Genomic DNA, 27,964 nt, shown 5'->3' with positions numbered 1-27,964 from the left:
TTGCAACCTTGGTATTCTATTCGAACTTTGGGTGAGCTTCAAACCTTGGACCTATTCACAATCAAATCAGCAAGGTTTCTTATCTCTGCACCAACCACTACCCTTCTGCCACTGAAGCTCTATTGCATTCTCTGGTCACCTCCTGACTCAATGTTCACCTCACTGGTCACCATAAATTACAATTCTGGACCAGTTGATAGTATGTTCCAAACTACAGGAATTCCTGTGAGGTGCTGGAAGAGGTCAGTGGGAAAATTTGGCTGATGCATCAGATGCAAGCTGTCTTAATCTAAGGCCATGGGAGGCAACCTCAAAAAAAAATCACTCACTGGAGGTAAAGCTTGAAATGAAACTTATTAAGCAGATAGTGGAGGTACTGGATAGTAGAAGAAAGCAGGAAACCCCAGAAACAGTACTAAATGATTTACCGGCCACATGATGCACAGATTTGAGACTGGAGGAAATCCCTTTCCACTTTGGCCAGTCATTTTGGATGTTTTACACAGCTGGCAAAGTTTAACCAAGCAATTCCATCAGGATAGCAACAGAGATAATAAATTCTCAGTGCAAACACAGCGATTGTTGTAGGCTTGTTGAAGGCAGAGGAATTCTGTACAACTGGATAATTGATTAATCATTCTCCACAATTGGCATCTTATCTGAATATATTCAATTCTCATGTCTTTAAAATGGCTTTTAATCCAGCATCCACCATGCAGATTGCAGTTTCAGAGGAACACATATTTGGAGGATACTTGATGCATACACTGGGATACTGTATGCTCAACTGGAGACCCTGTTATTTCATCTCATTATGAGACAGATAAACATTGAAACTGTCTATCATAGCAATATCTCCAATATACGATTAACACAGCATTTGGAGGTCATTAGGATATTTGTAGAATTAATTCTGATTTGGACAGAGCCAAAAGGGGAAATAAAAGATATTATGTATTTACTATCATTCTTAAATGAAGTGTCCCAATTGATGAATGTTCATCTTATTCTAACCTTTTTAGTATAGTCACAAAAAAATCTTTTTCTAAATGGTTTACCAGAACGTTGCCTGGATTGGAATGCATTAGCTATAAAGGAGAGGTTGGACAAACTTAGACTGTTTTTGCCACAGCACTGGAGGCTGAGGGGCAATCTGACAGAAGTATATAAAAATCATGAGACACGGGTGGAGAGGACGGATAGACGGAAACTTTTTCACAGGGTGGGAATGTCAAATACTAGGAGGCGTAGGTTTAAGGTGAGAGGGGAAAAGTTTGAAGGAGATGTGCAAGGAAAGTTTCTTTACATAGAGGGTGGCAGATGCTTGAAACATGATGCCACAGGAGGTAATGGAAACAAATATATTAGAAATGTTGAAGAGGCATTTAACAGGCAGGAAATAGAGGGATACAGACCATGTGTAGGCAGATGGGATTAGTTTAGAATGCTGTCATAGTCAGTACAGACATAGTGTGCTAAAGAGCCTGTTCCTGATCTATGGTTATTTTCACATAGAAATTGATTCCATAGATCAATTTATCAATATGTACTGTTGTAATGATACTTAAGTGGTTAATGGTACAACCATTCAAACAATTAATCAATTTGATAATAAGAAAAGTGTCATTTTTGATAAATGCAGAATTGTCTACCAAGCCATATTTAGTTTTTATTAAAGGAATCACCTGGTTTTGGTTAATTTTTATGTGTAATGATGTTTCGCAAAAGCTGCTGAAAAGTTTTCCTTCTTAGAGAGTAGTAATATGTCATGTACTACCTATTAAAATAATTAGGAAAATCAAACCCATAATTTCTAACTTTAACAAATCAAGTTGTTGATTATTTAGCCTGGGCAAATCAAAAACTTATCCACATGTTTTCCCCACGTCTGTATTCTTATTTTGGTGATACGTCAGTCGTCGTAAAATGTCTTGCAGTAATTAACATGGAATCTAGAACGCAAATGGTGAACAGAGTGATAAATTGCCATAATTGCTAAAATTGTGAAAACATTCATCAAACGTGTCAACGAGTTACTCATACCCTGCGGAAAATTGCCTTGAATGACTTTATAAAACAGTAAATTAGACCATAATTTTCAGCAAACTAAATCATTTGTCAAATCTAAGAAGAAATTAGCTTCTGTGGCAAAGTGCAGGCAGAACCAAATAATTAGGCAAAATGTAAAGTCAACAGAATCTACAGCAACACATTGCCTGTGTAATATATAGGTCCCGAACAGTACAATGAAAGCAAATTTTGGAAGGGTTGGGCCTCAACGTACCTTGACTCATCATAATTCAAAATGTTGTATTCATTTACTGGGTAATAAGTGACTCTGATGTATTCCACCTCAACAAAATACTTAAAATTTCATGCAACAATCAGCGGTTATAATTCCTGGCAAAAATCAAATTTTCTTGTTCTTTTGAAATAGAAACAAGAACTTGCTTTTATATAAAATGCCTCATTTTCACAACATCATGAAATTGCAGGGAATCCATCACAGTCACTATTGTTATATAAATAACACTGTAGACAAAATGCATACAGCAAGGTCCCATGTATGAGCAAATGATTAAAGATTGAATTTTTGATTGTGTATTGATAAGAACTAAGTATTGGTCAAGACACCAGGAGAACTCCTTGAATATTTCCAATTAGTAACATGATAGATGTTATAGCAATCTGAACAATGAACAGGGTCTCAATCTAATATTCGAAACCAAAAGATGGCACCTGCAATGATACAGTTCTCCCCTCAAAATGCCACAGTCAGTCTAGGTTATTTGCATAGCTTGAAAAGATAGTTTTCTATCTCAGATAGAAAGGGTGGCAACTCAAGTATTAAACAACAAACACTAGTAGAGCAGACATTGCTATCAAAATAACGGTGAGGCAAATGTGCTTGCTGTTACTTATGTGGAAATTATACAACTCAGGCCAGGGGCAGGTACACAGTTAAAAGCAGAAATCCAAAAGCAGCTTTCTGACATGAGCCACCCTACTGTTAGTATTGCAAAACTGGCATCTTACTAATTGGCTTGTCACTGAATTGCATTGGCTGGCATAAAGTTGCTGTATCTGTACAGTAGTTACAAACTAAGCTCACCACAGAAAATTACTTTATTTTTGTACATTTCAAGTCCAACAATCTTTTTAACAACCAGTGTAATTCCTGAAACTAGATTGGAAGTCATCCTATGCACGAACATATTTGTGCAGGAGCAGACAGCATATTGCACCGACCCGTGAATGCAGTTTTTCTGATGAATGTTATCCTGAGAGGACACCCCTCCACCTTGCACTGATGTTAATAACAATGTGCCTATGAAGTCAGAGATACATTTTCATAATGACATTGTCAGATATTCAGCAGTGCATATCTTGAAATTTTCAATCTAGAGGCTCCACAAGTCATTGAAGAATTTTAAGTCATTTTTAAATCAGGGAATTGTTATAGATGAGAGTATGTGAACAAACATGTACAGTTTGCCTACTGTTTGTTGTGCTCAACTGAAAATCAGAATTTGTGTTGGAGGATTCATGGCTCTGTTCGGTTTGGCTCCTTTGTTGTGGATCTGAATCCATGTCCACTCTGGGGAGGAATGAAGCAATCACTTCCGTCATTCCATTCCACTAACTCTGAGAACATTTCTATCATATTTTAGTATTTTAATGTTACATTAGAATTTAACGAAGTTCATCACTATCCAACTCCTGATCATGAAGTTCTGGTTTGCCAACTTTATTTTCCTATTCTTCCACAATTAAATTACATCTCCCAGTTGTCACAGTACTCCTTTCTAATTTCAAGTTATACAAGATAAGGCAACATCAGCTTCACATCACCATCCCTGAATGAAAACAAGCCTACCCCAAATTAATGAGTACGTGGACCATTTCAGTCTGCACACAGCTCCATTTCCCTCATCTTAGGAGCTCTCTACTCAGCATTCTGTCTCACTGGGAGAGCCAGGCACCTCATGGACCATTACAATGGAAGAAACAATAACATTTGCACACGAACATCTGCTTCCTCACTGAGTCCCACCCTAAAAACAACTGTATAGAGTTTCATGAAGATCCATGCTGTCATCTAGTGCCTGAAACAATGAAGATAGCCAAAAAGGATCATTTAATAAAGAAGTAGTATATGAAATGGAAACAACAGGAATGTGCCGCTTGTGTCACATGAATGAGTTGCCCAGTCATTGGAGCACGGAGTTCATGATGTCTTGGGTGACGTGTGAATATAAATACTTTTGCTGGCCCTTCTGACTTAAAATGACCCTCTGCACATTCTAGAGGGACTGTCATGCATTGTTTTTAGGCAGTGTCATGATTGTGCCTCGATCAATAATATTCCTCTTGGTTTGACTGCACCTCATCCCTCCTTTAAGATATATTCCTCAGAAAAAGCAAGCTGTTATACTTCAAACCAGGATGAACATAGGGAGAGGAAACTGAAGATGTGGAAGACGGGAAAAGGAGAATAGCAGGAGTACAGGGAAGCAAGAAAGCCCCTAGTTCTTTTTCAGAGCCACATTTTTAAAAATTGTTCTTAGGATACGAGTCTCACTTGCGAGCCCTGCAATTACGGCCCATCCCAAATTGTCCTTGAAGGTGGTAATGAGCTGTCATCTTGATCTGCTACAAATTGTGGGGTGTAGATATACCACACTGTTGTTAGGAAGGAAGTTCCAGATTTACGATCCAGTGAAGGTGAAGTAACTACAATCAGGATGATGAGTGATTTGGAGGGGAACTCACAGGTGGTGTATTCTCATGTGTCTGCTGCCCTTGGGCTTCAAGATGGTAAAGATTATGGATTTAAAAGTGCAGTTGAAGGAGGCTTAATGAGTTTCTGCAGTGTTGCCCCATACATCAGTTCCAGAGGAAGTGAGTGTTTAATATAGTAGAATGGAGGGCCAATCAAGTTGGCTGCTCTGTGCTGCACTGTTTTGAGTTCCTTAACTGTTGCTTAAGTTAAGGGGAGAACACTCCATCATACTCATGATTTGAGCCTTGAGGAGAATCCTGAATAAAGAGAACTTTCACAACATTTGTTTTTCTCAAGACTTCCTGATTTTAGATTCTCCTTCAAGTGCTTATGGCTACCTGACAGTGACAACTCCAAATCAGGGGCTTCTCTTACAGCCCTGTGATGTCAGAAAGCTGGGGAATGGTAAAAGTCTGCAGGAAAATTAATCACAGAATCTCCTGGATCATTGCAGGGAAGATGGAATAACTAGTCTTGTGTCATACACTAGTAAGTTGCCTATGACTGCCTACAATGTTGGTGCTCAACGTGTGTTCTCAGTGAACTCATTGTGTTTTTGGGCTGGTTATCCTTCAACACAATATCAATGAATGGTAGTACATTCTCAGTAAGTCTTCTATTCTTGTCAAATTTGTTTGAGCGTATTTTGGTTTGCTGGCCACAGGTTATGCTTGGCCATATGAGAAACATTTCTTGTGCCATCATTGCTAAACTCAACAGATTTTTTTTCTTTTTGGGTTCTGCCATGGGTCTGGTTTCCTCTTGACTGGTTGTTCAACAACTATATGTTCATGAAGTAATTGTTCTCTGATGGGTTTGTCTTTGGACAGACTTGGCACAACTTTGTCTCTCTTATCCTTTTCACTGTCCATTGCAAACAGTTGAACTCCTTCTGCTATATCAACCTGCATGCTTAAGCATGAGGTTCCTTGATCTGAATGATATATATTCTATTATCTTATATCCTTTTGAGTTGCAATGTTGTTTGTAGTAGATTTTCAATCTGGAAAGCAATTTTACCTGAACCATGTAGTTTTGTCTCTGTAGGCTATAACTTCTGTTTCTTCACCCAGTGAAAGTGACCCAATAGGACAGGGGTACTCACCCATGGATCAATTTAAAATTAATCAGATGAAACTGGAGCTGTTTAGATCATCAAAGTCCCCCAGGAATGCACGAGGTATATCTTATAATACTGATGACTCTACCGCATTAATGTTTTTATATGAGTAACAATTAGATTTATTTCTGCTCTGTAAGTGTCCTAAATCTCCGTGCTTTCTGGAAGTGTTCTATAGATTTTTAGATATTCTAAAGCCAATTCTGGTCATTTTGTAATTTTGCTAGTAAACTGAAATGGGAAAACACTTCGAAAAACCAAGGATTGCTGAATGATTATGATCGTTTTTAAAAGAATGCAACATGGCACAAGTTGTAAGTACTGTTTACACAGTTTCTTGTTCAAGCACTATTTGAAGTACAGTTTCCAGACAAGCTGGAGCCTGTACATGTGAACAAAATGGAAATTCAGCCTGCAAGAGCTGATTAACTCGTTTGAGAACAAATGACTAATGTTAAAGGCATTCTGCCTGCCAACTATGTGACTGGTTCCAAGGTAGCTGAACAGGATGTGGCTGTGAACAAGGTGGGAGAAACCATCCATCTTCATCAGCTGAGGAGCTCTCTCTGTCCTCTTCAATAAGAGCCACTAAACCAAAAGAAAACCAGTTTATCTGTCCTTCAAGAGTTGCTGTAAGCTGTGACACTTAATTAAAAAGTCAGAGATAACTTTTGTCTCCTGTAAACCAGTGAAAGCATTAGAGGATGAAGACCAAGGAGCAGCACTCTGATTAGCACAAAAATCCTTAGGCCCATGTTTCGTGAGAGAGAGTGAAAAGTGAATTTAAGGGGATTAGAGTTTTAACTTAGTTGGGTTATCAGCAGATTGCTCATAACTGTTTATCTGTATTTTGAGTCTATGTACTGGTGATAATTAATAATTCTTGTCACTTATAGAAACCTAGTCCATGTTTTCTGCCACCTGAAAGAGTTTTGTGTATTTTTAAAAATCTTTAACTTTTGTGACAACTCTCCTTTAATTCATCTCACTTCTGCCAAGTCAAGAGTGGCTTTGGACACACACCCAGGTCTCGGTTATTCCTGCCTCTTGATGAGGTATGTGGAACGATCCTTGCCCTAGTCCTACATAGGCCCCCCCTCCCACAACTCTTTTCTTGGTACATCAACAACTGCTTTAGGGCCACTTCATGCTCCTGCCAGGACCTTGAAAAATTTGTTCATTTTGTCTCCAATTTCCACTCCTCCATAAGTTTCACATCGTCCATTTCCAACACTTCCTTTCCTTGACTTCTGTCTCCATATTGGGGAATAAACTGTCCACTACCATCCACGACAAAGCCACTGACTCCCATTGCTACCTTCACTACAGCTCGTCACACCCCACATCCTGCAAAGATTTCATTTCATTCTCCCAATTCCTTCACCTACATTGCATCTATTCGGATGATATGCACCTTCCGAAAGCAGTACTGCTGACATGGCTTGCTTCTTCCATAACCATGGTTTCCTGCCCACTGTTGTTGACAGGACTCTCAACCGTATCCAACTTATCACGTATGCTTCTACCCTTGCCCCTTCCCATCACTCACAACAGCATGATCCGGTTTCCCTTATCCTCACTTTTCATCCCACCAGCCTCCGCATTCAAAAGGATCATTCTCCTGCCATTCTAGAGTTATCTAGACTTGAAACATTAGCATGCTTTCTCTCCATGGATGCTGCCTAATCTGCTGTGGTCTCCAGCATTTGTTTTTCGTGCAGTTTCCAGCATCTGCAGTAATTTGCTCCCTTGTAGATTCTGCCTTTGCTACATAGGACAGCAACCTTTCTTTGGATTGACGGCTTCTGAGTGAGTTTTCTTTTAAAAAAAAGTGAGTTTAGGAATTTAGGAGACAATTTCGCCCTTTGCCCTCAAGTATTTTGAGCCTTGTAGATTTTTCTTAAACAAGTTTTTTTTGCATGAAAGTAATAAGATACAAGGTACAACAGTAAATTAGACATTGTTACTAAGACCACTGGCAGACCCAATGGATCTTCATCATTGACAACCCTAAATGTTCTGCCTTTCCTTAGGAGAGTCCTCCTGATCGGATTGGGTGGAGATTAATCTCTCTAACGTTAGCTCTTCCAGAATCATTACCTTTTACAACAATATCCTGTTCACTTAACAAGGACATTTCATTGTGATAGAACCTAATCCAATTTATTTTTCCATAGGACATCAAAACAGTGGAAACTCTATGGGCAAACATAGTGACTCAGTGGTTATCATTGCTGCTACACAGTACCAGGGACCTCAGTTCAATTCTAGCCTTGGATCATTGTTTGTGTGGTATTTGCATGTTCTCCCTACGTCTGTGTGTGTTTCCATTGGGTACTCCGGTTTCTTCCCACCGTCCAACAACGTGCAGGTTAGGTGGATTGGCCATTAGAAATGTGGGATTATGGGGATAGGTTGGGGAGCTGGAGCTGGAGGAGATGCACTTTGGAGGGCTGCTGCAGACTTGATGAACCAAATGGCCTCTTTCTACACTGTGGGGATTCCACGATTCTTCACTCTCTACATCATCCAGATTCTATTAAATGTGCTTTCAAAGTGGAACTTCACCAAAATTAAAGAAAAATGTACCAACCCTGAAACAAAGTATGTGACGGTCATAGTAAAAGCTGCTTCCCATCCCCGTGAGCTCTTGTTGCTATGGTACCATAACCGTAATTGGATAGAGCTTAAAACCAATCTTTCTGAAAGCACATTTCTGCTATTGTGTGTCCTGGAAGAACTAACAGCAAAATTAAATACAATTGGCAAAACCTCAAATTCAGATCATTCATATAAATGACGATGTTCCATAACTTAGCCACAAGTATTTGTAAATAGAACACTTACATTCCTAAAGTTGAGGTAATATTCAAAATTACTATACAAATCACGCACATTCAAGTTGGCAAACTGGTCAAGCAGTTGGCCTTTATTAGAAATCCTGAATGCAGTGCTGCATTCCAGACTTGGGGCACGCGGAGGTCATGAAAGGCACTATGTGAATGGAAATGTTTTTTCTAATGTGATAGACACGTTTCATACCTGTCTGATAACAATGATATACAAGAGTATACTTTTAGACTGTAGAATTGGTATGATTGACCAGCTACATAGCTGACATGCTGGAAAAGGATAGTGGGCAGGATTTAATCTGCTCATCTGAAGAAATGTGGGGGTGGGGTAGAAAATGAGGGGAGAAACCTGTCAGTTCTATAAGGGCAGCCCTATCAAAATTATTGTTCCTTAGAAACTTAACTCACCACTATAAGACCTTGACCAAGATGCAGGACCTCAGAGACAGAAATCCCATTCATAGAGAACTGCTGGCCAATAGAGGCAAGTCGCTCCTCATTACGGAGGACATGACCTGGAGCAGAGGTAGCTACAAGCAAAGAATCCAACAGAGGGCAAGAACCAATGGGGGATCTCAGGCACTAAAGATGATCAAGGATGGTTGGTGAGTGTCTGGAAAAGCAATCATGGCAAGGGAACAGGAGCTCAGAAGGGCAGTGTTGACTTTCAGCAGCCACCCTTGGTGCTAGGGTCCTTTACCAAGCACTAAATGCCTAACAAGAGACCACATCACCCCCTCCTCACCCCAACCCAATCCAAGGATGCTGGTGGGAAATCCCAATAAAGTTTACTTGGTGGTCTTCATTTGTGGGAGAGTGATTCAGCCCCCATTTAATTCTTAAGCCACTTACCTATGGTGGGTTCAGGGATAACTGGTGTTAATTGGATCATTAATGAGCCCAGTTGATATCTTTCCACCAGGACGATTCAGCGTACCTGGGGACAGTTTTCATAACAACAGAAATCTGGCATGGTACTCCTGATCAATTTCCCTGAGCACCCCTATCATTATTCCTGCTTGAGCAGGTTCAATTCAATTCTGGCCAGTGCTATCAACTCTTTCTTTACACTTCTTTATTAAGATGAAATGAATGAGAAGTGGTACCATCCTTTACTCTAGCTAGTTCTATTATCTAATACCCTTCATGTTTCTTCAAATTAAATTTTTTTCATGGGAGTGACAACACAGCATGGTGATTAAATGCATACAAATCTATTACTGTACTACACAGTACTTGACACAGCAACCTTTTGTCAACTTTTATTCAATTTGAACAGCATTTCTACAACCTTAAATATAGAATCCCAGAATCATTCCAATAGCAGATATAGACACACCAACTCCATGTAATTTAGCTTGTTCTACTCCCCCACCCAATCCCAATGACTGTACATTATCCATCTTCAGGTGCTTATTCCAGTTCCCTTTTGAAAAGCAGTACAAGCCTGCTTCCACCATAAACATACGACGTACATTCCAGGTCCTGGACATTCATTGTCTGAAACATACATTTTCATGTCACCTTTAATTCTTTAAGAAATCATCTTAAAATCTGTGTCCTCAAGCTCTTGTTCCTCCCACCAACAGGAATTGTTTCTCCCTACTGCTCTGTCTAGACCCCTCATGATTTTGATCACTGTTACTCTCTTGTTGTTGCACATGATCTCTCAATTTATGAAGATTAGGATCCGGAATGTCACTTTGCCACTCTCACAACCTGTTTTGTCAATAATCTGTGCACATTTTCCCCAAGTCGACAAAAAGTTGCTGTGCCAATTACAGTATAGCACCACACTGGATTTGCGTGCACTTAATTACCATGCTGTTTTGTATTCCCTTCAGAATGATACCCTTCAATTGGTATTGTTTCACAATTATTGGTATCAAAATGTATTGCTTCATATTTTGCCACTTTAATTTCTATCTGCCACTTCTTCATCTATACTACTAGCCCATGTCCTCTTGAAGACTGTCACTAACCACCTCACAGTTCACAATACATCCAAGTTTTATCATGTGCACATTTTGAAATCATGTACTGCACACACACAGATCTCCATTTACCATAGATCATATTGCTATTTATACCACTGCAAATGCAACCAACTTAACATGCACATGATATTGCCCATCATTATCCTGTCCTACTCATGCCTATGATAAACTAGCAGCAGGATTGCATCATCATTACATCTTGCCAAAGACTGAAAGCAATTGATCATCCGACTAATAACTTTTTTTAAACAACTTCACACTCAAGACTTCTTGCTGACTATACCAAATTATTGTAAAACATTTGCACCAGTGTGTAAGGCAAATGAGAGCACTATGTTCCACAACCTTCAAATTTTGTATTGGTTTGGTATGCATTTGGCCCCCTTCTCTGCTACAGTACCAAATTATGGAATGCCTCTGACATTTCTACTCTTCATACATGGCTGCATCTCTACATGAAAGTGATGTGTACAGACTGCGGTAAAGCCAGAAGGTCTTTCTGACCTGCAGTCACAGACATTGAACTTAAGGAAATCGGAATCAGAAATCTAAACCTCATTTTCAGAAACATTTAATCAGATTTGTAAGGAATGTAAGCTTTATAAACTTGACAAAATCCATCATATGTTTATCTAGAATTAACAGTGGTAGCATTTAGAGTTAAGATTGATTTGAACTGTGGAAACTTGGGAAATGTCCAACTAAATCCAAATTCCTCCAACTTGGCTTAGTTCAGATTTGGAAACTACTTTGAACCTCAGAGTTAAAAAGAACTATTGTGAAAGTAATGAGTATAATATGGTGGAGATAAAATAGCCTTGCAACCAATTGTAAACTATTTTTCCGTATATATAAAATCTGAAATAGAGATGAAACAAAGGTCCACAACATTCAGCGGCTGTTATACTTCCAAATATCTAAAACTTCACAAAAATGTAACAAATAGGACAAAAGTATAACTTATGAAAATTATGGACTTAATTTTACCAAACAAATACATTTTTAAAAAGAGACAGAATGTCACTTCAGGGATGTGAACTAATTTGGGGCTCAGGCATGATTCGTAAAACATTATAGCCCAGAACATTAAACTTTAGCAAGAGTCAATGTTTTGTAAATAATACGAGTATTTTCATACGATAATATGTTAATTAGTTCCAAGTTTTTGATTAGGTTCATGTTACCCTACTCACTTGCCAGAAGAAAGAAATGACTTCAGTTGAAAAACTATAAAGTATCTTTGCGTGATAAGCAGTATTTTTATGCTTCATGGTTCTTCGATTAAAAGTATGTAACATACCTCAGTCTCAATATATTTGCCAAGATAACCAAAGTGGCATTCTTTGTCACAAAAAGTAAACCACAAACACTGAAAGAATAATGTTTTTTCTGCATTTATTCAACACATTTCTTCAATTAGAGATTGTATCTATTAAGCATACCAACATGTGTTCTCAAAAGTTTTGTTCAGAGACCTCTGTATTTTCTTACAGAACTTAACAGCAAGCCTTCATGTGTCAATAAGTGTTGAACTTACAAACACTACAGCAGATTATACACATCTATGCAATAATTCAAGACAACCTATACAGTGTTAGATTTTAATGTGTACTGATAAGAACTACAATGAATTAAATGATAAAGAACATAAGAGTCTGTTTCTGCAGCAACCTGAAAAATATTAATATGTTATATGCTAAAATGTTATATGCACGTTGACTTGTTTTTTTTCCCCTGTGTTACTCTTGATACAATCAGTTCAATCTATAGCACTGCAACTTAGAAGTGAGAGAGATCAGGACAGAATTTATTGTTGCTGGCAAAAGGAAGGTATCTGGCATTTGTTACTGTTGTCCTTTCCTGTTTAATTTCTATGGTCTTTTTCACTGAAAGTTGCTGGAATTTGGAGATTCAAATTGTACATGTCTGAACAGCACAATCAAACTCTACATCTTCCCAAGCAAATGAAACTAGTAAAACAGGAGTAGCAGCAGGTGGACACCATACATTCTGTTGAGCCCTCTTTGCCATTCAATGCATTCACGGTTGAGTGGTAGTTTCAATTGCTCTCCATCTTCTCAATTCTATGAAGGCTCAAAAAAAAAAATCAATTGAATGCAACCTTAATACACACTTAATGGAGTGTCCACAAACTGGAGTTGGGCAACTCCAAACATTCACAGGCTTCCGAGTAAAGAAATTCTTTTCATCTTGGTCCTAAATAATTAGCCCATTTTCCTAAGACTTTCACCTGTTCTAGATTCTCCAGAAAGGGAAAATCTTTGTGTACATCTTCAAGCTCCTTCAGAACCTTGTTTGTTTCAATGAGATTGCCTCTCATTCTTCTAGACTCCAGAATAGAGGGCCAATTTTCTCAGCCTCTCATTGTAAGTCATCACATCATCCTCTCATCATAGGAACCATCCTAATGAACCTTCATTGTACCACTTCAAAAGGTACCTATATTGCTCCTTAAATATAGAGACCAATGCTGTATACAATGCTTCAGATTCAGTATCACTCAAACCTAATACAATTGCAACAAGACTTCCCTATTCTTGTGCTAAAATCCCCTTGCAATACAGGTTAAGTTTCCAAATTGTATCTGCATTCAAACTTTGTACTTGTAAGAACATTCCAAAGTCTTTCTGAATGTCAACATTTATTTATATTTAAAAATATTTAACAATTGTTTTTCAATTCTGTCAAAATGACTAATCTGTGGCTTTTCCACATTATACTCAATCTGTCATCTTCTGCCCGCTCAAGAATCCATTTAAAGCCTGTGTCCTTCTCAATGAAATAAGAGAAGAAACTGCAATAAACTAACTTGGATATTTTATTTCTCTGAATTTCTTCAAAGTCATTACTAGAAATTGTAAATAGCTAAGGTCCCAGTAATAATCCTTGCGACAGTCAATGGTTACAGCCTACCAACTTGAAAATATGTTTATCACTGTCCCTGCTTCCTGCCTATTAATCATTCCTCTATGCTAATATGTTACCACCAACTCCAAGAGCCCTTACTTTGTGTATTAACCTTTTTTGTAGCAAGATATTGAACACCTTTTGAAAGTCTGAGCATACTACATCTATAGATTCCATTTTATCTACCGTTCTACAACCCAACACCTAGATTCATCCTCAAAAATCTCCAGTAAAATAATGTACAATTGCCATTTTATAAAACCATGTTGACATTGTCTGATCAGGTCACAATTAAGAATTGTATATTATCTGGGTTTCTAAAATAAAAGTAAAAGTAAATATGAAGTGATAGCACACAGTGAATAAATATTGTGGAGACTGGCTGCAGGATGACACAGATTGTGTTCTGACTATTGAGGGGTGTAAGATATTCAAGAAGTTAAGGAAGTTAAATACAAGTACATGTGTTGACTCCTAATCAAGGATAGCATTGGTGCAATAGTTAAGAGATAATGTTGGTTCAAGATTTCAGGAGGCAGAATCATTTTGGAGAAACTTTGGAATAGTAGTGGGAAAGACTCACTGGAGTCTAACTTTCAAGCCCCAAGTAGTTACCACAATGTAGAAAGTATGCAATATGACATGTTGGGTGCTTGCGATAAATGGACCATAATAATTGTGATTTTAATGTACAAAAAAAAAACTGAACAAAAAAGTCAGATTCATAATAGCATTGATTGGGAGTTCATAGAATGCTTTGCACTTACTTTGTTACAGCAGCACATTCTGCGACTGACAAGAGAGCAGGCTATACTAAACTTGGTATTGTGTAATGTGACAGAATTAATGACTTCAGAGTACTGCACATCTAGGTAGTGGTAATACTAATTGGATTGAATTTTGTATCCAGTTTGAAACAGAGTGCATCTAAGTGTGGTATTTTAAATTTAGAAATGGGCAACCATGTAGGCATGAATACTGAGCTAGTTGAAGTGAACTAGGATATTAGGCAGACAGCGATCAGTGGGGACACAATGGCACACATTTAAAGGGATTATAATCATGAGGGAAGTAGTAACAAAATGATGGAGCTGAGGCTTAGTAAGTCACCAGGACCCAACAGATTTCATCATATGTCCTCTAAAAAGGTGACTAAATGAGGTTGCAGCTGCATTGGTGTTAACATTCCAAAATTCATCACAAAATCCAGAAGATTATCTTAAACTGGAAAGTAGGAAATATATACTCAAGAAGGGAAGGAGGCAGAAAACAGAAATTTTAGGCCTGTTAGGTAATTGTGGAGCAAGTATAGAATTGGTCATTCAGGAGGGTATAAAATGGGCAACCGTAAAAATCTCAAGGTAGTCAGGAAGAATCAGCATGGATTTGTCAAATGGAAATCACGTTTAACAAAATTATTGGAATTCTTCGAAGAAGTAATATATACTTTCGATAGAAGGGAGCTAGTGAAGATCTGTACTTGGATTTCTAAACGGCATTTGATAAGGTTCCACATAAAAGGTTTTTGTGCAAAGTATGAGCTCATGATACAGCAGGCAGCATACTAGCATGGATAAACTGGAGAATTCTAGTTGTTGAGTGTACAAGTCAAAAAGAGTTAATGTAGGTACAGCAAATGATTAAGGCAATGAAAAGCTATCCTTCATTACAAAATGAATTTAATGAAAAGTAAGATTGTTATGCTTAGTATATGCAGAGCATTATTGAGATCAGGTCTTGAATATCCTCAGTTCTGAGGGAGGGTCACTCTTGATTTGATTTTATTATAGTCACACGTACCCAAGTACAGTGAAAAGCTTTGTTTTGCAAGCAGTACAGGCAGATCACAGCAAACAAGGACATACAGATCATAGGGTGCTTAGACAGAGCAAGGCATAAAAGGTTACAGCTGCACAGGAGGTGCACAAAGTAGGACCAACATTAGCAAGATCAATATTATTTGAAGTTACAGAAGTCCATTCAGCAGTCTAATAATAGCAGGGAACAAGCTGTTTTTGAATCTGTTGACGTATGTTCAAGTTTTTGTATCTTCTGCATGACGGACGAGGTTGGAAGAGAGCATTTCTGGGATGGGAGGGGTCTTTGATGTTAGCAGCCTTTCTGCAGCAACAAGAAGCCTAAATGGAGCTGACCCAAAATATTAACTCTGATTTCTCACCACAGATGCTGCCGGACCTGCTGAGCTTTTCCAGCAATTTTTCTTTTTGTTCTTGAATAACTGCAACTGACTTGCAGTTGTGGTCTCCTTACTTAAGGAAAGGAAACGTATTGGAGGTGATTCAGAGAAGGTTTGCGACAGCAGTTGTCTTATAAAAGAAAGATTTGACATGCTAGGCTTGTTTTCCTGAGGTTAGAAAGAAAGGAGAGGTGATTTGATTCAAGTTAATCAGATAGCAACAGGAGTAAGCCAAATCAATCCATTGAGCCTGCTCAGCCATTCAATATGTTCATGGTTGTTCAGGTACTTTAAATGACTTTTAAACCACCCCCATTTTCATAATCCTGTATGCTGTGCAATTCTGGTCTCCCAGCTATAGGAATGAAATTATGAAATTTGAAAGGGTTCAGAAAATACTTACAAGGATTTTGCCAGGGTTGAAACTTTTGAGCTAGAGGGAGAGGCTGAACAGGCTAGGGCTATTTTTCCTGGAGCACTGGAGGCTGAGGGGTGACCTTATAAAGGTTTATAAAATCATGAGGGGCATTGATAGTGTAAATGGACAAGGTCTTTTGCCCAGGGTAGCAGAGCCCAAAACTAGAGGGCATAGGTTTAAGGTGAGAGGGGAAAGATTTAAAAGGGATCTAAGGGGCAACGTATTCACTCAGAGGGTGGTGCATGTGTGAAATGAGCTGCCGGAGGAAGTGGTGGAGGTTGGTATAATGACAACATTTGAAAGGTACCTGGATGGGAATAGGAGTAGGAAGGATTTAGAAGGATATGGGCTAAATGCTAGCAAATAGGACTAGATTAATTTCGAAAATCTGGTCAGCGTGGACAAGTTGGACCTAAGGGACTGTTTCTTTCCTGTATCGCTCCATGACTCTATGCTGCCGGTAATCAAAAATCTATTGATATCTAAAAACATACTCAAAGACTGAGCTTTCACAACAATTCCAAAGATTTAAAACATATGTGAAGAAAATTCTCATCATCTCGGACCAAAGTGGCATCCCCCTTACTTTTAAATTTTGCCCCTTGGGTCTACACTCCCCAGCCAGGGGAACATCTTACCGACATCTGCCCTGTTGATCCCTTTAAGCATTTTTCTAAGTTTCAATGAGATCACTTCTTATTGTTGGAAACTGGGCAAACTGGACCAGTATTCTTTACAATCTCTCTTCATAGGCCAATCCACCACCAGTAACAAGTCTGGTGAACCTTCATTGTACTCCCTCTACACCACAATATCTCCCCAAGATAAGGAGACCAAAACGGCACACAGTACCCCATATGCAGTCTAACCAAGCTCCTATAAAATTGAAGCAAGAGTTCACTACTCCTGAACACAAGTCCTCTTGCAACACAATTCTTCCCTTAGCCTTCCAAACACCTTGCTGCACCTGCATGATAACCTTCAGTAATTTGCATTTTTTAGCAATGGCAATTAGATCATACTCATGAATTTCTATTTGTGACTTGTTGCAAATCCGGCATGCAGTCAGGTAGATTGTCCTTAACTTTGTCTTTTTGACATCATTCTACTTTTGAAGGTTTGTACTGGCGGGGCGGTAATGGCCTATTGCTTCATTCACTGGACTGTTAATCCAGAGACTCAGATAATGTTCTGGGGACCTGGGTTCAAATCCTGCCATGGCAGATGGTGGAATTTGAATCTAATAAATATCTGGAATTAAGAGTCTAATGATGACCATGAATCCGTTGTCAATTGTCAGAAAAACCCATCTGGTTCACTAATACTGTTTAGGGAAAGAAACTGCCACCCTTACCTGATCTGGCCTACATGTGACTCTGGACCCACACAATTAGGGATGGGCAACGAATGCTGCGTAGCCAGCGACACCCTCATCCCGTGAATGAATAAAGAAAAAAAAACTCTTTCATATTCTCTACTCCCTAGCATCTTTGACTTCCTGTTACCAACTTTACTTAGGGGGAGAAATTATAATCAGTACAGAAACATTACTGAACACACTGATGGAGCGGTGTGCTGATAAGTCTATGGGTCCTAATGGACTTCACCCTAGGGCCTCAACAGGAGGCAGCAATGGCCTAGTGGTATTATTACTGGACTGTTAATCCAAAAGACTCAATGTTCTGGGGACCCACATTCAAATCCTATCACAGCAGATAGTGGAATTTGAATTCAATAAAAAATATCTGGAATTAACAATCTAATGATGACCATCGCCGATTGTCGGAAAAACCCATCTGGTTCACTAATTTCCTTTAGGGAAGGAAACTGCCATCCTTACCTGGTCTGGCCTACATGTGACTCCAGACCCACAGTAATGTGGTTCACTCTCAACTGCCCTCTGGGCAATTAGGGGTGGGCAATAAATGCTGCCTATCCAGCGACACCCCTAGCCTGTGAATGAATTTTAAAAAAAAAAAACTTGCTTCCAATTTGGGTTACCCGTCAGGTTCCCATCCTCCCGATAAGCTAGTTTAAACCTACTCCAATAGCACCAGCCAGTCTACTCGTACGGAAATCAGTTTCAGTCCTTTTAAAAAAAAAGTATAACCCATCCAGCTTGTACAGGTCCTACTTGGTCCAGAACTGACCAAAAATCCTCAGAAATTTGACACTCTCCCTCCTACACCAGTTCTCCAGTTATGCATTCAAACAACCAATCTTCCTGTCCTCATGCTCACTAGCATTTGGCACCAGGAGTAATCCAGAGATTACTAATCTTGAGGAAATGTGTTTTTTTTCTTAAATTTCCTTTCTAACTCTTTCAAATCTGCCTTCAGCACCTAATCCTCTTCCTATCTATGTAGTTTGTACTAATATGGACAAGGACTTCTGGCTGATTCCCCTCCTCCAAAAGGGCATCCTGCAGTTTCTCGATAACATCCTTGACCCCAGTAAGAGGTATTTTACACACCATCCTGGCATCCCATTTACTGCCACAGAAATGTCTGCCTGATCCCCTGACAATGGAATGCACTATAACTATTGCTCTTCATTTCTTTTCCCTCTGTCCCATATGGCTGAGTCACCTCTGCTTCCACGAGTTTGGCTCTGGCTACACTCAAGGAACCATCTCCCTCTCCAGTTTACAAGATGGAATATTGATTAGCAAGCACAATAGACTTAAAGGACACCTGCACAACCTGCCTGATCATCTCAGTGTACCTGATATTCATCCATTCCTCCTCTGCCTGTACACTCCTAATCAGCATTGTGAGCAAAAATGGGGCATGAATGAGTCATGGCAGATAAAAAAGGAAAATCTTAAGTTATTTTACATTAAGGCAAATAGAAGGAAAACTAGAGAAAACATACAGCCCATTAAGACCCATGTGTTAATTTGTATGTAGAAGCACAGATGTAGATAGGATTTTAAATGAATATTTTGTGTCATTATTCATTTGCAAAAGGGACAAAATGGTTACTGAAATCAGGGAGAATAACTAGAATAGTCTTTTAAAAAGTTAACATAATCAGAGAGGAGCCTCCACATGGTCTGGCTGCTTAAAAGTAGATGCATTTCCAGAACCAGATGAAATGTATTGCAGGCTGTTGAGTGAGGCTAAGGAGGAACAAGCTGGGGCATTCGCAAAAGTTTTAAATTGCTCCGTGACTACAGAAGAGATGCGAGAGGACGGAAGGACAGCCGATGTGGCACCAATATTCAAGAAGACAGCAAGGGATAAATGAGGAAACTACAGCTCAGTCAGTCTAACCTCAATAGCGGGAAAATTATTGGAAGCAATTTGGAGGGACTAAATTAATCTGCATTTAGGGAGGTGCAGATTAATTTAAAAAAGTCAGCATGGTTTTGTTAAGAGGAGGTCATATAAGACCAATTTTTCAAAGGAGGTACTTTAAATCTATCCACCATTTAATGACCCCCACCCTTATCAGCCTGGGAGACAGCATTTATTGCCTATCCCTAGTTGCCCTTGAGAAGGTGGTGGTGAGATGCCTTCTTGAACCACTGCAGTCCTCCTGCAATGGGTTGACCCACAGTGCCATTAGGGAGGGAATTCCAGGATTTGGACCAAACGACAATAAAAGGAATGATGATATATTTCGAAGTCAAGACGGTAAGTGGCTTGGAGGGGAACTGGAAGGTGGTGCATTCCCATGCATCGGTTGCCCTTATCCTTCTAGGTAGAAGTGGCCATGAGTTTGGAAGATGCTGTCTGAGGATCTTTGGTGAATTTCTGCAGAGCATCTTGTAGATAGTACACACTGCTGCTACGGAGCATCGGTGGTGGTGGGGGTGGTAGTGGTAGATGTTTATGGATGCAGTGCCAATCAAACAGGCTGCTTTGTCCTGATGGTGTCATGCTTCTTGAATGTTGTTGGAACTGCACTCATCCAAGCAAGTGGGGAGTACTCCATCACACTCCTGATTCCTGCCTTGTAGATGGTGGATAGGCTTTGGGGGGTCAGGAGGAGAGTTACTCACTGCAGTATTCTTAGCCTCTGACCTGCTCTTGTAGCTACTGTGTTTACGTGGTGACTGCAGTTGAGTTTCTGGTCAATGATAACTCCCATAATGTTGATAGTGGGAGATTCAGTGATGGTAACATCATTGAATGTCATGGGCAGTGGTTAGATTGTCTCTTATTGGTGATGGTCACAGCTTGGTGTGTTGCAAATGTTAAATACAACTGGTCAGCCCAAGCCTGGATATTGTCCAGATCATGTTGCATTTGAAGACGGACTGCTTCAGTGTCTAAGGAGTCGCAAATGGTGCTGAACATGTTTGCTCATGATTGCATAATTACTTCTGACCTTATGATGAAGGAAAGGTCATTGATGAAGCAGCTGAAGATGGCTGGGCCTAGAACACTACCTTGAGGAACTCCTGCAGGGGTGTCCTGGAGCTGAGATAACTGACCTCCAACAACCACGACTATCTTCCTATGTGTCAGGCAGGACTCCAATCACCGGAGAGTTTGCCGTCGATACCCACTGATTCCAGTTTTGCTAGGGCTCCTTGATGTCACACGCGGTCAAATGCAGCCTGGATGTCAGGGGCTGTCACTCTCACCTCACCGTTGGAATTCAGGTTTTTTTGTCCATGTTTGAACCAAGGCTGTAATGAGATCAGGAACTGAGTGGCCCTGGCGGAATCCAAACTGGGCGCCACTGAGCAGTTTATTGCTGAGCAGATGATGTTTGATAGCAGTGTTCCTGACACCTTCCATCACCTTACTAACGATCGAGTATAGATTGATGGGGCAGTAATTGGCCAAGATGGATTCGTTCTGCTTTTTATGTCAGGACATACTTGGACAATTTTCGACCTTGTTGGGTAGATACCAGTGTTGTAACTGTACTGGAACAGCTTGGTGAAGAGAGCAGCAAGTTCTGGAGCACAAGTTTTCGGTACTATTGCCGAAATGTTGTCAGGGCCCGTAGCCTTTGCTGTATCCAGTATCTCCAACCATTTCTTGATATCCCGTGTAGTGAATCGAATTAGCTAAAGACTGGTATCTGTAATGCTGAGGACCACTGGAAGAGGGAGAGATAGTTCACCCACTTGGGACTTCTCGCTGAAGATTGCTGCGAATGCTTCAGCCTTATCTTTTGCACTGATATGCTGGACTCTTCTATCATCGAGGAGGGGGATATTTGTGGAGCCTCCTCCTCCAGTGAGTTGCTTAAACACAACTGGATGCATTCGGACTACAGAGCTTAGATCTGATCTGTTGGTTGTGGGATCGCTTAGCTCTGTCTATCACTTGCTGCTTATGCTGTTTGGCGTGCAAGCAGTTCTGTTTGGTGGCTTCACCAGGTTTACACCTCATCTTCAGATATTCCTGGTGCTGCTCCTGGCATGCCCTCCTGCTTAATGGTAATGGTTAAGTGGGGGATATGCCAAGCCATGAGGTTCCAGACACTGCAGGAGTACAATTCTGCTGCTGTTAATGGCCCATTGCACCTCAGATGCCTAATCTTGATTTTCCAGATCTGTTTGAAGTTTGTCCCACTTAACACAGTGATAGTGCCACACAACACAACGGAAGTTACTCTCAATGTGAAGGTGGGACTTAGTCTCCATAAGGTTTGCATGGTAGTTGCTCTTATCAATATTGTCATGCAGCTATCAGATTGGTAAGGATGAGGTCAAGTATGTTTCTCCCGTCTGGTTGGTTCTCTCTCCACTTGCCAAAAGACCCAGTCTAACCGCTATGTCCTTAAGGACCAGAGCAGCTTGATCATTAGTACTAATCCCAAGCCATTCTTGGTGGTGGACATTGACACCCCCCACCCAGAGTATATCTTGTACCCTTGCCATCCTCAGTGCTTCCTCTAAGTGTTGTTCAACATGGAGGAGTATCAATTCATGAGCCGAGGGAAGGTAATCAGCAGGAGGTTTCCTTGCCCCTGTTTAATCTGAAGCCCTGAGACTTCATGGGGTCCAGAGTCAATATTGACGACTCCCAGGGCAACTCTCTACCAATTTTATATCGCTGTGCCACCACCTATGCCGGGTCTGTCCTGCCAGTGGGACAGGATATATCCCGGAATGGTGATGGTGGTGTCTGCGACATTGTCTGTAAGGTATGATTCCATGAGTAGGACTACATCAGGCTGTTGCTTGACAAGTCTGTGAGACAGCTCTCCCAATTTTGGCACTAGCCCCCAGATGTTAGCAAGGAGGACTTTGCAGGGTTGACAGGGCTTTTCCAGTGCCTAGGTCGATACCAGGTGATCCATCAGGTTTTATTTCTGAGACTTTGTAGCGATTTTTACAACTGAATAGCTTGCTAAGCCATTTCAGAGGGCAATTGAAAGTCAACAACTTTGCAATGTGTCTGGAATTACACATAGGACAGACCAGGTTAGGATGGCAGATTTCCTTTCCTGAAGGACATCAGTGAACCAGATGAGAGTTTCTGACAATTGACAATGATTTCTTGGTCATCAGTACATTTATAATTCAAGTTTTGTTATGCTCCTCGCAGTAAAATACATTTCATTTAGCCTTGCTAAACTCACTTCTTATGTAACTTAAAATCCTACTGAAGAAAAGGAAATGTAACTTGTAATTCTCTCTCAGCTTCTCTCAGTTCTGAACTGTTATCAGGATTGCATCACCCTGCCAAATCTACTTTAAATCTACCCCCACGCCATTACCAAACCTCCCCGCACATATGTTGGGAGTTCTATTCTTGTTCAGATATAATACATCAAAGGTCTCACCTACCCCAGAGGTCAGGGAACTCCAGCAATCTAAAGCTCTCTCCGTTTCTCCATCTCTCCAGCCACACTTTCATCTGTTCCATCCTTTTATTTCCTATAGTTACTAGCGCACGACACCAGGAGAAATCCAGAGACTAATACCTTGAAAGTTGTGCTTTTCAACTTCTTACTTAATTCCTTAAAGACTGCTTGCAGGACCTCCTTTCTCTTATTTCCTACACCATTGGTCCCAACATGGACCATAACACCTAGCTATTTACCCACCCCTCTTCAGAATATTCTGCACCTATTCCACAACATCCTTGACCCTGGCACCTAGGAGGCAACATACCATTCTGGAGTCACATCTATGGCCACAGAACATCTGTCAATTCCCCTAACTCATGAATCCCCAATCACTATTATCTTCCAAACTTCTTCCTCCTGCAAAAGCAACTAGACCACCCACACTGCCATGGCCTAGGCTCCACAGAAAAAAAACTATAATTCCCACTGTTTTCCGAGAAAAATATGACCTTTCTGCTCTCATTGATCTTTTAAATCTTGCAGCCACTTCTCCTGATTTCCACACAGGTCTGTCGCTGGTCTCTTTGCTTCTGAGTCATTATCTCGCCAACTCATCTCAGTGATGTCGATTGCTTGACCTGGCATGCTCACCTCACCGGTTCTTCTGCAATAATTTCTTGACAAATGATGTTCAGCAAACTCTCTCCCTTCTTTCTTGAATAGCAGTGTTACATTTGCTAACTTCCAATTCATTGGAATAATTCTAGATCTAGGAACTTCAGAAAACCATGATCAGTGCATCTGTTATCTTTTCAACATGAATTTTTTTCATGAGCAAAGCAGAGCCTGAATCCAGAAATGTAAATTAGAGTAATGATATTAATGCAGGAAGAAAAGCCCATGTATTTCTGGTGAGGCAGAAGCCATTTTGGTACAGCTCAGAAGAGAAGAACATCTCACACAGAAAAATTTGGAATTTTTCACAATGTACAGAAATAACAGTGGATATTGTTAGGTTAACCATCACTGACATCAAATTCTAGCCTACTAGTCTGAATTCTGATGTAACAATGACAGCAAAACTATCAGCTGTGTTCACCATCATGCTCTCCCTCTATGTAGCATGCTTGTGTTCAAGGCTTGCTGATTATGGTTCATTTATGCCATGATATTACTACAAGGCAAATAGGAGAGGCAGGCCTCAGCCAGTATGACATTAAACATATGCAACTGGCATTTTGAAGTTCTGTGCTCTAAATCAGCTGAGCTCACCATCCCTACTCATTGACTTATTTCATTAAACCTGACAGTAACTTTAGGAGTACATATGGTGGAATTCTATAGCTGTAGGACATTTAAGAATGGAACCATGTGACAACTTTCAAGGTACAGTCCATACTGAATATGCACAAATCTCACGTGAACAATGCAATTTGAATAAATTATCTCCAGGTTAACGTGAGGCACAGAATTCCAATGGACTAAATTACTTATTTAATTGTCTTAAAATTCAGACCATACCAACTATGCTCAGTGTACTACTAAGCCATGCCAATAACCATTGATTCACTTTAAAAATGCAATCTTCATTGTGTAGAACTCTCTGATCTCCCATGACATTGCTCACCATAGAAAATATCTAGGTTCCCTAGTGTTGATGAGGTCATGCATCAGAAAACAGAGATAGAGGGGAAGAGAATCTGTAATAGAGAAAAAAAATATGCAGCACAAATATTATAGCAGCACTAGCAATAGGCACAGATAGTTAGTACTGGAGTGAGACTGAGGAAAACAGTAGCTTCAGACACAAAATAACGCTGAACACAGAGATACAATGCTGAGTTTAGTGATAGCTGTTCAGTGCAGAATAGGATGGAATGGTTAACTGTACTGGTAAACTTTTGATATCCTTTGCATATAAATGAATGTGTTTATTGCATTATAAATATTATTTGCAGGGGAATATAAAGGCAGAATGCTAAAGCAATTTGGCCACTGAGAGTTTCTTTATCCTGTCCAGGCACTACAAGAAATAACTTTGCTCATATTTCAAGTGTGACACACATCAAACACGTGAGGTTTTTAAACTGCATGTATAGAAACTTAAATGCTTGCCTGTTATCTTCTGAATGTCACAATTGCAAAAGGAATAGTTGGCTCGGTCATGATTTGTATAATTACTAAAGAAAACAATTCTTGGCTAGTTTTTAATCCACTTATCTGGATTCAGCACTGCCAATGGTGTATTGTTTTCAATGATTGTGTCAGTCATTTCTTATTAAAATAATCCCAGTGCAAGAACCCAAGTTGTAGATCAATAAATTATGGCAGCAACATGAAAATCTGAATAATCAGATAAAAACTCAGCCTTAAAACGTCACCTCAAAAATATCACCTAAAATCTTTAAATTCTCCATATATAAATATATAGGTCAGTGCGGAAGATTAGATGGCTTGATTAACTGTGGACAAAGAAAAATAATCCTTAGAAGTGGAATAATATGCTGTACTCCTCAGAGAAAGAAAACAAACGAGTGAAAGATAATTTAAATCTGGTTTTATGTCATTAAAATTCAGCATCATCATGTCTGTTCAATTGAGTTTCATGTGCTCAATTTAGATCCACACTCCTAAATTTGTTTAGATTGGCTGGTGTTTGAGAGGCGCTGTAATAACATACAAGTCAGCCATTTCGGGTATCGTCATCCTGTTCAATTTTTCAGCAAAGTATGGAGAACAATTTGCAAGGTCTACCTTACGTTGTCATTTATCGAGATGTAATAACAGGGAAAACTAATAAAGAACACTTAGGAGTACTTGAATATAGTCCTAAGGCATTTTTCCAAGCCTGGAGCATGCCCAAGGAGGGAAAAACGTGTGTTCCAACCCCCTCAAGCAGCCTATTTAGGCTACACCTGTTAGAAGATAAAGTTTGAGCAATCAAAGGTGCCCTGGCTCCGGTGTCCATCCGGGAGCTTAGGCCATTCCCACAAATGTGGGGGACCTGCTGGTGGTTATTTTTGCCCTTGTTGGTACTCTGGGCACTGCCCTACCAACATTACTGAGCCTGCACCCAATCCTGGCCACCAGACATAACTTTTCACCAACATCTTCGTTTTAGAAACCTCTTGATGACCCTGGTGGAGATCAGCCAGGCTTTGATGGTGACCTTTGCTCAGTACGATCACTTGGGCTCCCCATAACAATATGCCATCCTTTACTGTGAGCTGGTCTCCAGAGTCCAAAAAGGTTTCAATTTTAGTTATGATGGGTCTTTGGTTTCCCCCATCACCACCAGTTGTTTCAGTTTTGAAAGGACTAGATCTTTGTGTCCAAAGTCTGATGTTATTAGCTGCAACTGGAAAATTTAACACCCCCAATAGAAGAGTCTGTCATGGTATCACCAGTGGTGTGTCTGCTAACGGGAGGCAGCTCAATGGACTTGCATTCGCTACTTGGCCTCCCGGACAGTGTTCTAACTTCTAATCATGAGCATTTAGTATTAGAACCCACTACTGAATGTTCCTAAAGCTATGGGTGGCACTGCCTTGTCATAGAGATGTACGGCATGGAAACAGACCCTTTGGTCCAACTCGTCCATGTCGACCAGATATCCTATATAAATCTAGTCACATTTGCCAGCATTTCGCCCATATCCCTCTAAACCCTTCCTATTCATATATCCATCCAGATGCCTTTTAAATGTATAATCACGGCAGCTCAATCCACACGCACACCACCCTCTGCATGAAAAAGTTGTCCCTTAGGTCCCTTTTATTTTTTTTCTCTCACTTTAAACCTATTCCCTCTAGTTTTGGACTCCCCCACCTTGGGGTAAAGACCTTGCCTATTCACCCTATCTAGGCCCCTCATGATTTTATAAACCTCTTTAAGGTCACCCCTCAGCCTCTGCACCAGGGAAAATAGCTCCAGGCTATTCAGGCTCTCCCTATAGCTCAAACCCTCCAACCCTGGCAACATCCTCAAATCTTTTCTGAACTCTTTCTAGTTTCACAACATCCTTCCTATAGCAGGGAGACCAGAATTGCACTTAATACTCCAAAAGTGATCTGACCAATGTCCTGCACAGCCACAACATCATGACCTCCCAACTCCTATAATCAATGCACTGTCTAATAATGGCTAGCATACCAAACACCGCCTTCACTATCCTAACTATCTGCAACTCCACTTGCAAGGAACTACGAACCTGCACTCCAAGGTCTCTTTGTTCAGCAACACTCCCTGGGACTTTACCAGTAAGTGTATTAGTCCTGCCCTGATTTGCCTTTCCAGAACGTAGCACCTCACATTTGTCTAAATTAAACTCCATCTGCCTCTCCTCGGTCCGTTGGCCCAGCTGATCAAGATCCCATTTACTCTGTGGTAACCATTCTCGCTGTCCACTACACCTCCAATTTTAGTGTCATCTGCAGACTTATTAACCATACCTATCTTCACATCCAAATCATTTATATAAGTAAGAAAAAACAGTGGACACAGCACCGATCCTTTTGGCACACCATTGGTCACAAGCCTCCAATCTGAAACGCAACACTCCACCACCACCTTCTGTCTTCTACCTTTGAGCTCGTTCTGTATCCAAATAGCTAGTTCACCCTGTAGTTCGTGTGATCTAACCTTGCTAATATGTCTACCATCACGAACCATATCAAACGCCTTGCTGAGGTCAGTGTAGATCACATCCACCGTTCTGCCCTCATCAATCCTCCTAGTTACTTATTCAAAAAATTCAACCAAGTTAGTGAGACACGATTTCCCATGCACAAAGCCCTCTTTAAAACAGACCAAGTAGGGGTTTGCAGTCTGTGATTATCACAAGTTTTTGTCCATAAAGGTATCGGTAGAACTTCCTGACTCCAAAAACGACTGTTATGTATGAACTTTCC

The 27,964-nt window shown here is 40.1% G+C and overlaps 1 protein-coding gene across 1 annotated transcript in view; it reads right to left on the bottom strand.

Annotated features, from left to right (window-relative positions):
* hmcn1 (hemicentin 1) overlaps positions 1-27,964 on the bottom strand; it is a 578,667-nt gene that overhangs the window by 473,376 nt on the left and 77,327 nt on the right. The gene's annotated exons all lie outside the window — the stretch shown is intronic.

This window comes from Rhincodon typus, chromosome 10 (assembly GCF_021869965.1).
Source record: "Rhincodon typus isolate 14 chromosome 10, sRhiTyp1.1, whole genome shotgun sequence".
NCBI classification, from domain to species: Eukaryota; Metazoa; Chordata; class Chondrichthyes; order Orectolobiformes; family Rhincodontidae; genus Rhincodon; species Rhincodon typus.
The sequence above is the reverse complement of the archived record's forward strand: the minus strand, read 5'-3'. Positions and strand labels throughout refer to the sequence as shown.